Source organism: Humulus lupulus, chromosome 3 (assembly GCF_963169125.1).
Source record: "Humulus lupulus chromosome 3, drHumLupu1.1, whole genome shotgun sequence".
In the NCBI taxonomy this organism is placed as follows: domain Eukaryota; kingdom Viridiplantae; phylum Streptophyta; class Magnoliopsida; order Rosales; family Cannabaceae; genus Humulus; species Humulus lupulus.
The window spans coordinates 183,159,837-183,171,656 of NC_084795.1; the positions used below are offsets into that span (position 1 = coordinate 183,159,837).

Below are 11,820 nucleotides of genomic sequence, written 5' to 3' on the forward strand. Positions count from 1 at the left end.
TTGACATTCCATTTTCGATCCTTTATTATTTTAGTTTCTTGATTTGGTTTTCAGGAGTGTAATTGAACATAATCAGAGTTTTTTCTTCAGAAACTTCTCAGACTTCTCAAGTAAAATATTCATGGCATTTCCAATTAGATAATTAATTTGATCGAAAGAGAATTGATAGAAATTTATGCTGATGAAGCTATTTTTGTTGACTAGAGTTTCTAATCTGTGCATATTTCTAGAATCTTATTTCGAACCTTTGAAGATTTACATCTTTTATTATTAAAATTAGGCTTATGATGATAACATTAATTATCTTAGCGGATTTCAGTGAGATTTTATAGTCAATGATCTTAATGTTACACACACTAAAGCCCTTTTTTATTAATAGAATTTTAACAGAAAAACAATGTCTAATAAAAAATAATGTTTCTTTTGAAAAGTTGCATTTTCATGCAAAAAATATATATTCTTAGTATATATGAGTTTTTTTATAGGGTACTCTTTAATAAAAAAATAAAGAGATTAGATGAGTGATTTTCGTTGTAGTATACCAGTTATGGTAAGTTGTAATAACTTATGTCATTATATTTAATATCCCGTTTTAGTATTCCGGGATCGACGTACGTTGTGGGGGCTTTGGGAACAGCTGGGTTTGATCTCTCTGTCTCTCCCTCTTACACTCACGGTAACTCACCTCTCCCATGGTATCTCTCTAAATATACAATTTTCAATTTATACGTACATATAAATACATATATATATAGTACGCTATATAAATCTAAAACAAACCATATAAATAAATTAAATAAATGTATGTCATGAGAAAGATACTCTGTGTGTGTATATATATATATTGTCTAGACCCATTAATTAATATTATATTTTTAAGTTATGGGGGCTGAAGTGAACAGTAGTATACCAATGGTATCTCTCTCTGTTGTATGTAAATATGATATATATATTTTGCTGCTGAAAGTGATATGGTTGATAACATAAAAATCAGATTTTTTCTCTTTTTTTTATGCTCTTGTTTCTCCAACCTCTTGTGAAACATTATACTATATTTATTTGTATATAAATACACAACTCATACTTTCTTTTATGTATATTAATCTCTGTCCAAATGGTTTGATTTTGAAATTCAAAGTTGCTGCTATTTTTTATTATGCTTTTAAGTTGTTTGATAAAATGCCAAAAAAATACGCTTTTGTTGAATGTCAACACTATATATTATTTGATGAATAACTTAGAGAACTAAATGTCGAAAAGGAATTGCACGTTACTTGTTAACATAGTGATAAATTAATTCTTTTACTTGCTAATTATGATAAATTCAAAGAACAACCCTACTATTTTTCTTAATAAAGTACAAGACAATTTGATAATAAATGGATGAGAATTGTTCATAATACAATTGATATTATTATTCTTATTTTTTGGAAAGGTGGATTTGATTAGATTCATATAGGCAAGAAAGGACAAATCTTGGTTTGAATTTGATGATATATTATGGGGCCTTACCTTATCATTATTAAAATTCAAATCACTCATTGTAATTTGGATCCAACTTATCCCAAAATTTGGATGATTTCATGCATTTCATGGTAAAAAGATAATAAAAAAATTGGATTTGGATTTGATTAGGTAATATTATGAAATCATTCATTATTAGTAAATATACCAAGTGGTGAACAAGTGGTGAACCGTGATTGTTGCTTTAATATTTATGTGTATATGCAATTAAATTTTATAGAATATGACCAAGTGGATATGAGGAGAAGGAAAGAATATGACCAAGTTGATATGTCAAACTTAAACCATTGGATTGGTACTTGGCTTGCAAGAGGTATGTTGTATTTGATTTTTCTTATTTTTAAATCTTTCACAATTTTGAATATAAATTTTATAACTTTAGTGGATTTTGGATATCTTAGATATTCATCCATAGTGAAGTAGGTTATGAGAATTATGTTTGTTGTAGTGATAACGGAAGGTTGAAAACTTGCATGTCTTAGTGAAGTAGGTTCTGAGAATTTGTGTGCTGTAGTTATATATGGATGAAAACCTGTGTGTTGTTTGATTTGTTTGAATTGTTTGTGTTGGTTGTGACAGTTTGCTAGGCTAGTAAACAACTTACTAAATTGTTTGTGTGATTAGATCAAGAGCCTAAGCACTCCAAAACGATTATGGATGGCTTGGACTTTTTTGTATAAACTTCAATCAATTAATTGAGAACCACAACAATTATATATGATTGATTCAATTACGTGGTTGCAAATCAATTAAAACTTAATTATATATTAATTTTTATCAACAATGTATATATATTCTGTATATTTATTTATGTAATATGTATATTCCTTCATTATGTCAACTATACTATGTATAAATAGGAGTCAATTGTTGTGAGTAAAAGTATGCTACTGTATGACTAATTAATTTGCATGTGTCTACTTATGCTTAAGATTGGGATTTGTTTTTTCTTATATATATGCTCGTTAATGAGTATATAGAATACTTTAATATTGTAGAGTTAATTTTCTATTTTGATGCAATTTTTTACAAATCTACAAAACTTGAACTTACACTACTAAATAAGTGTGAAGAAGGTATGTAGTTACGTTTACTTTAGCATGTAATGGAGTCACCTAATTGTGCATATTAATTGCTTTTGTAATGTTATAAGGCTGCATGTTACTCAGATAAGGAATGTCAATTCATTGTCTTATTGAATATTTTTCACTTTTTCTTTTTATTATTTTAAATTCTAAGACGAGTTACTTCAATTTATCATCAGTATAATTTATGTGCCACAATAATTATCTCACTTGAATTGATTTTTCTAATCTATACATGGATATCTCATCTTGCCTAAAATGTTCATAAGGATGTGTCATTCTTCACAGCTTAGTTTGAAGCTTCTCAAATCTCATGGTTTTGACAACTTGAGTGATAATACGTTATTGTCATTTTATTCGGATTTAAATTTTGAGACTGATTTTTTAAAAATGTATCTATATGTATAAAGGCAAGACAACAAAGTTTCTTTAAACGAGCTAGTTGTGCATTGTAATTGAATGAGCTAGTTGATAGAACTTTCTTTGGACTAGAACGTTTCTATCTCCAATTCAACACACCAGAACATTAATCCCTCAAAATGATTGCTTTATTGATATTAGTGGCCAATATTACACCTAGCTTTCGAGAGGCTAGTCTCTCCAATTCAACCATTCGAGAGGGTTGTCTCTCCCAATTGAGTCAAAACTCATCTAAATCCCAGCTATCCCAAATTAGATTCTCAGCTTCCTATTTATAGGATTCGACCAATGAACAAATTACAACCCCTGCCCCCCTTATTACAGCAGTCACTAAAACAAATAAGATAATTAAAGGATAAAAATACTAAAAGACCCTTACACACTTAACAGGCCCTTTTCACAAATTAAACTTCTGCCTTATGCTCATTACGTGGCCTCCTGGTATATACTAAGTGTATTGGGGGTTTATCACTAGTTTGTTAATTTATTGCAGAAATTTGTGTTGTGATTTAATTGGTTAATTTATTACAAAATTTATTCGTATTTAAATTTTAAGACTGATTGTTAAAAAATGTATGTATATGTATAAAGGCAAGACAACAAAGCTTTTTTAAATGAGCTAGTTGTGCTTTGTAATTGAATGAGCTAGTTTGTTAATTTATTGCTGAAATTTGTGTTGTGATTTGATTGGTTAATTTATTACAAAATTAATTCGTATTTAAATTTTAAGACTGATTTTTAAAAATGTATGTACATGTATAAAGGCATGACAACAAAGCTTTTTTTAAATGAGCTAGTTGTGCATTGTAATTGAATGAGCTAGTTTGTTAATTTATTGCAGAAATTTGTGTTGTGATTTGATTGGTTGAACTCAATTAATTGGAAATGTGATTTTAAGACTACCCCTTAGTATGCTGATTTTGCTGATATTTTTTCTTCATTTTCAGTTTAGAGTTTGAAACTAGTTTAATAATGTTGTTAGTTTTGTTGTCCAAATTAGCGGTTAGTTTTTTGTGACTATATATGATATATAATGCTGGTAATATATTAACAAGTTTGTTTGTTTACAATCAATGCCCATCTAGTTTATTCAAAATGAGGTCTTTTTGTTAGTTTTGTTGCTACTTCTTTAATGGCTACTACTTGTATTTTGCTACTAGTTTTTGGTATATTTTGTGACTCGATTTTGGTGCATTTTGCAACCGGATTGAATGGATTAATATGGTTGATTTATGGTCTATTTTGTTGATGCTTTTGGTGTAGTTTTCTATTGTGCAATGGAGACTAACTGAGGTCTGTCAAAGATTGGAGCATGATCTTGTGATCCAAAGTTTTAATGGTATATTTTTCTATTGTTTTAATGGTATATTTTCTATATTGTGCTAGTGGTTTTTTGGTGTATTTTGTGACAGATTTTTGGTGTATTTTGTTAAATAAGTTGAATGGATTAATATGGTAGATTTATGGTCTATTTTGTTGCTTATTTTGGTGTAGTTTGCTACTGTTTTGAAATACCTCTATGTACTAGACGAATAACATTTTATGAAATAGTACTATCTAACAAGAAATTGTTTGCTGCTTGACTATATGAATATAGTTTAATTCTCGCTTCTATTATATATATATTTATAATTGTTGTATGTCTACTTATTTATAAGTTTGAATTATTATATAGATCTCCAAATTAATTGAATATACATTATTCGTAGATTTAGAGATGTACATTGATCAATTATGTGTGGACCTCTCTTGTTTTTTTATTTCTAGTGGTCAATATCTTAAGAACTTTTTATTTCCGGTGGAGAAACTTTTTATTAATTAAAGAACTTTTTTGTAATGTGCAGGTCTATATTGAGGTGCATTTCTTTAGCGCAATACTAGACAACATTGGTAGTTGAAGTTTTTAGAATAAAAAATATATTTCACTAACATTGTATACATTTCTTGTTTAATATTTGGTGATGATAGAATTTGACTGTAGTAGAAACTATCATGTAATATGATTTTGTAAGCCGAGTAGACTAAATATTGATATTATATTTTTGAGTAATTAATAAAAAATTATTTTGTTGTATTTTATATTTGAAAATTTAAGAAATCTAACATATATAATACATTTTGGACTCTCAAAGGGATATATATTTTTTTTAAATCAAAATGAAAATTGTAGCTGCATTTTTTTTTAAAAAAAAATTACTTTTAAGGGCATGCAAAGCGAGTCCTAAAATCATAATTTAAAGACACTCAATGGGATCTTTTAGGACTCGTAATGCTAGTCCTAAAAAATTACTTAAAGGCACTCAACCCAATTTTTTAGGACTCGCAAGTCCTAAAAACTTACTTAAAGGCACTCAACGAGAGTTTTTAGGACACGCGTTGCGAGTCCTAAAAACATTCTTTTAGGACTCTCAACGCGAGTCCTTAAAAACCTTGGTTTTTAAGGCTCTCAAATAGAGGACTCGCAATGCTAGTCCTAAAAAATCTGTTTTGTAGTAGTGATGTGTGATGGCTAGATCGCCTTCTAGATGGAACTCAGTCCGTGTCAGGTTAGTTTATCTCTCTGACATCCAGCTCGAAGGAAGTGTTCAGCTCATGGAAGCTCGATCATGACGCATAGTGAAGGATCCCAAAAGACTCAGAGATTCCTTGTACACTCATTAATGCCCTTATCTTCTTACACATTTATTACCAGAGATAACAGATGTAAATTCCATAGGCAATCATATCCCTATGTAAATGGAAGACTATTCTTTATTATTTACCATATTTATGTGCGTGGTTACCCAAAGTTGTCCATGAAAACCCTCCATAAATATCAGGGGAATGGATAGAAAAGGGACGACTACTTGAGATATAGAAACTCTGCTGAAATTGTCTTACAATTTCACCCAGAGCCGAAAGGAAATTAATAAGATTGTCTCATGGACTAGGTGGACTTTAACCACTAAACCACATTAAAGTGCGAGTGTTTGCGATATTGCTCATTTTTCTAATCACGGTTTTGTAAGAAAGCCTAATATCTATGTTGTCAGATTTCTTAATCCACTGTTGGCAAAAAAACCGCGTCAACAGATTGGTGCTTTCATTCAAAGCTTATTAGTGCTTAATCCCCCACGCAAGTTTCACCTATCATTCACCATGGTGGTCACCCAGTCTATGCATGACAACAAGATGGAACAACCTGGTGATCAGGAGGTGCATCATATGACCGTTCCCACAAGAAAAGGCCCAAACGCTCAACACCGTCCTAGAAAGGAACATGTGGGCCAAGACGATACTAGGAGCTCAGCATCACACTCACCAAATCCCAATCCGGGTTATCTGACAGTCATCGAGATGGAAAATGCCCAGTTAAGGAGCCATCTCGCTAAGGCTAACAAGCAGATTGAGGAGATCTTGGATCTATTACCCCTCTTGCAACCATTGTTAATATCGGAAGGAGGCAAAGTGGGTCCTATAGGTCCCACAGGAATAACCGACCCAATCTCAGTTGCTCTATCATAACTGCAACTTCGAGCTCCATAGCTTCAGAGTAGAATAAGTGAAATACTCATCTGTCCAATCCTTATAGGAACCATCGGCCCCATGGTAGTTGATATGTTCGAATTGCGACCCCGAGCTCCGTGCCTTCTGAGTAGATTCCATGGAATGTTCAGAACAACCTAACAGGGGGAGCTGGGACAAATTCAAGGAGGCAATACACCCCAGCAAATCCATCTGTGCTACGATCAGAGCCCCCGCACAAAGAAATGAACCAGTTCTACCTCCAACCCAGAAGATTGGGGTAGAATAAAGATGGGCTAACCTAGTGCGCCCCGATGGAACGAGGATAGCTTCACCGATAACACACCCACCGTCACTGGTTCGACATCCGATGCCACCTTTCTCGCAGAGGAACACTCCATCTCAAGGGGATAGCAGGAGAAATCCTCCTCCCACAGAAAACATCTATGTCCCACGACCTTGCGCTAATAATTCGGATCCTCGATCCCAGCCTCGGGCTGTAAGTTTCCCTAATGGAAGTTACTGGATAGATAGACAACAAGGAGGCAAGTCTGAGAGCGACCTGAGGAATCATTTGAGCTTCGTACAAAGTTTTCATTCCCACCCACATCCCAACTTGCCTGATCATCTGAATTCACAAAGGAGATATTCAGTTCACCATGATTATTTGAGTTATGCTCAGAACAAAGGAGATCTGTCTATCGTACGCGACAATGGGAATGTCCCACCTAACTGAGCTGAAGATTGGAGGGAAAACAACCCATCTAACGTGTATAATAGGATGGGGGCTGGTGAACAGGTCCCAAATAACCTAGAGGCAAAGGATCCATTCCTCGAGTGACTGGCCATGATGGATGAATAGATGAAGAGACTCCTATCTAGAAAATGAGTGGATGATTGTGATTTCAATGAGGAGCTCAAGCCTTTCACTCCAAACATCGCAGCAGCTCCGTATCCTGTTGGCTTCAGGATGTCGACCATGCCTGCATATGACGAAAATACTGACCCGTCCAACCACCTCGGGACATTCAATATGTTAATGATGGCCCACAATGTCAGGTTCGATTTAAGATGTATATTGTTCCCCAGAACTCTGACTGGACCCGCCAGATAGTGGTTCAACAAGTACAAAAAATATTCAATCACCTTGTCGAAGTAGTTGTCTTCCGAATTTAAGATACAATTTTGAGCTTCAAAGGAAAACTCATGTTGAGGCCAATTCACTGGCTAACATAAAACAACAACCTGGCGAGTCCCTGAAAGCACATCTGAATCTGTTCACCAATGCAGTAGCACAAGCTAAGGATGTTGATGATATTTCCAAGTTCATGGCAATGAGGACAGGGATCACGGTAGGAGGTGATTTATGGCGAGAACTCCAGCGAAGAGTAAATAGATGAATTCATGGCCTGGGCTCAGGAATGGCTTAATCTGGAGGAGGTGCAATCTGCTGTCGTGGGAACCAGCCAAACCCTTGTTCAACCTGCTGGAGCGGTGGCGGATGTTGCAGCTATGACTCAACCTACTACCCAGAATAACTAGGTGGGGAACAATAAGAAAAAGGGTTTTGGTGAGGTCGACTAGAACAGAACCAAAAAGAACAAGCCTGGAGTAAAGTTCAAGCCCATTACACCACCTATACCGATCTGACTGATACATGATAGCATATTTTCTTAGAAAACTCTAATCGCCTTCCATGGAAGAAGCTGGAGAATTTGAGGCATTAGAGGGTGAAGAGAGACCCTGCTAATTTCTGCCGATATCACAATGACATCGGCCATAATACTGATGATTGCTGACAACTAAAGGATGACATCCAAACTCTCATCTAAGTTGGACCGTTAGCCAAGTATGTCTAAAATCGAGTAATTCCCAATCAGCCAACCTTGAAAAATACTCATCCAATTTTGGAAAATCTGGTCGGCCAACCTTAGGCTCAGACAGACCGAGGGAACTAAGTCGTCCCCCCTCAAATAGTAGGAGGGGATATAACCATTATTGCCGGAGGACCCCATTTGGTGGGCTCAAGTAATGGGGACAAAAAAAAGGTACATACAGGAGCTAAAATCCCACAACGGTACTGAATTTATTCTGAAGAAAAGGATATCAAAATAACAACGGTTGAAGAAACAACAAATTATTTTCATGGAAGAGGACATTAGCCATGTTCAGTTCTCGCATAATGACCACTAGTGGTAATTGTTCAAATCACCAATTGAAGGGTACAAAGGATATTGGTTGATAACGGGAGCTCGATAAACGTGCTATTTAGGTCAAACTTGGAAAAGATGGGATCTTAAGGTGACCTCAATAACCCTATACGGGTTCTCAAGGAGAAGGAACGACATCGAAAAGAACGATCAGACTTGTAGTTACACTAGGGGATGATACATAAATTGTTTCTAAAATTCTTAGGTTTGTCGTAATCGATTTCCCAGCCACATACAACGCAATTTTGGGATGACCCGCGATGATGACTTTTGAGGCTATCACCTCGATTCGACACCTAGCAAGAAGTTCCTCTCAACCTCAGGTATATGTGCTATGAGAGGAGACCAGCTTGCTACCAGAGTATGCTATAGCATTGCCATGAAGGGAAAATCACAACTTGGGTAACAAGCAATGGTCATTATTGAGGGAGGAGAGGAGCCTCGGCTAGTGAAAATTGCCCATGTTGTGGAAGAAACTCATGAAGAAAGTAATGAGGTTGCTCAGGAAGATGACATTGACCCAATATTAGTTGAAGACAAGTCTAAGCTCCAAGCATTGAAAGAGCTCGAGGAAATCAGCATCGACCCAGAAGTACCTTCAAGAGTAGTCAAAGTTGGAAAAATCTTGGAATCGAAAGGAAGGAGCTTGTCGAGCTTTTGAGAAATAACCTGGACGTCTTCGCCTAGTCGCATAAAGATATGGTGGGAATCAGACCGAATGTAGTAATGCATACACTAAATTTGGACAGGAATGTGCTTGCAAAGGCACAAAAACGAAGGCTTTTATGGAAAGAACGAACAGAAGCTTTAGAAGAAGAAGTAGCTCGCCTACTTAAGTGTGGATTCATTAGGGAAGAAAAATATTCGACATGGGTTGTGAACCCTGTATTTGTCCGAAAACCCTATGGGAAGTGAAGAGCTAGCATTGACTTCTCCGACCTCAATAAGACATGTTCCAATGATTGTTTTCCACTACCTTGAATCGATCTGTTGGTAGACGCAAGAGCCAATCACAAGCTCATGTCCTTAATAGATGCATATTCTAAATATAACCAGATCGCGATGAACCTTGTAGACCAAGAGCACACTAGCTTCATGACTGAGCATAATGTATACTGCTACAAGGTTATGCCATTCGGGCAAGAATGTCGGTGCAACGTACCAATAACTGGTCAACAAAATGTTTTTTAATTAGATCAAGAAAAAAATGGAAGTGTATGTCAATGATATGCTCGTTAAATTAAAGACTGCTAGTAACCATGTATTTGACCTGGAAGAATTTTTGGTGTGCTACGAAAATATGACATGAAGCTAAACCCCCAGAAGTGTACCTTTGGGGTTTTGTCGAGAAATTTCTGGACTTCATAGTCAACACACGGGGGATAGGGGAAAACCCAGAGAAGATCAGGTTGTTATTTGAAATTCCCTCGCCCAGGTCGCGTAAAGAAGTACAGAGCCTAACTATGAAAATAGCAGCCCTAAAAAGCTTCGTTTCAAAGTCAACTGACAAGTGCCTCCCGTTTTACAACTTGTTCAGAGGAAAAAAAAAGTTTGAGTGGACCGAAGAATGCGAACAGGCATCTCAAGATCTGAAAACTCACATGACTGAACCCTGCATACTATCAAAACCAGAAGCTGGAGAATGTTTGCTCTTATACCTAGCTGTGATAGAAAATGCGGTCAGCGCCGTATTAGTTCGAGTGGAAAATTGGGCGTAGATTCTGATGTACTACGTGATTAAAAGACTTCTAGGAGCCGAGTCCCAATATCCTTTAATATAAAAACTCGCGTTCTACTTGATCCTGGCCTCAAGAAAACTCAGGTTGTACTACCATCAACGTCTTAACTGATCAACCTTTAAGGCAGGTCTTGTAGAAGCCTGAAACATCGAGACTTTTGCTTAAGTGGGCCATTAAACTTAGGCAGTTCAAGATATTGTATTTGCCATGCACAACAATCAAGAGTCAAGCGCTCGCTGACTTTGTGGTCGAATGTACAAGTTTTCAAGACGAGCCAATGAGAGAATGAGTGCAAGAGTCATGGAAACTCTTCGTTGATGGGTCATCTAACGATAATGGATGAGTCCAATGTTATAGTGTTTCCCAACTTATGGTTAATCAGCAGAATTCCCTATGAGCAGAATTCCAATGCTGATGATTGGTTCAATACCAACAGGGAAAGGAGGAATTTGCTATGCAATTGTTGCCATCGAATACTTTATGAAGTGGGTCTAGGCCGACCCTCTGGCAACCATAATCTTAAAGAGAGTCCTGGATTTTGTCGTGAAGAACATCTTGTGTCGTTTTTGGCTCCTGAAGAAGATCATGATTGATAACGGAACTCAGTTCGATAGTGATATTTTCACAAACTTTTGTGAGAAGTACGAAAAAATCAAGAGTTTCTCTTTAGTGGCGTATCCGCAAGCGAATGGATAGGTCGAGGATGTAAATGAAACCATAAATACAAGCTTAAAAAAATGACTAGATGAAGCCAAAGGATTATGGCTCGAGCAGCTCCCACAAGTACTTTGGTCCTATAGGACCTCACATTGCACCTCCACGGGGCACACTCCCTTCTCTTTATCCTTTGGAAGTGAGGCTATGCTCCTAATGGAAGAGCTAGTGATGACACATAGACAAAAAACCGTTGATCAAAATTGAAACCACAAATTACTCGACTGATCCTTGCATCTAATCGAAGAGAAGCGGGAAGAATCACAATTACACCTCACCCGTTATCAACAAAGAATTATGCGCTACTTTAACTAGAAGTTAAAATGACGTAAATTCAAGATGGGTGACTTGGTGCTGCGAAGAAAATTTTTGGCGAGTAAGGATCCTAAAGATGGTTTATTGGGACCGAACTTGAAAGGACCATACTAGATCATGGAGATTTTACGTGAGGGAACATTCAAACTAGCTTGGTTAAGTGGAAAGCTGGTACAGCGAACCTGGAATGCTCTTCATCTTAAAAGATATTATCAGTAATACCACGGTTTTGATAGTTTTTTATGTTTTTAGTATTTTTCTGTGTAAGGCTTGTTTATAAAAGCCATTCAATTTAAATGACGCGAGATG

General features: G+C 35.9%; 1 non-coding gene across 1 annotated transcript; it reads left to right on the top strand.

The window, feature by feature from the left end:
* The first annotated feature begins 278 nt into the window (after positions 1 to 278).
* Positions 279 to 365, top strand: LOC133828422 (small nucleolar RNA R11/Z151). The gene has a single exon (XR_009891034.1). It is a non-coding gene; the product is annotated as a small nucleolar RNA R11/Z151 (small nucleolar RNA).
* Positions 366 to 11,820: the final 11,455 nt, after the last annotated feature.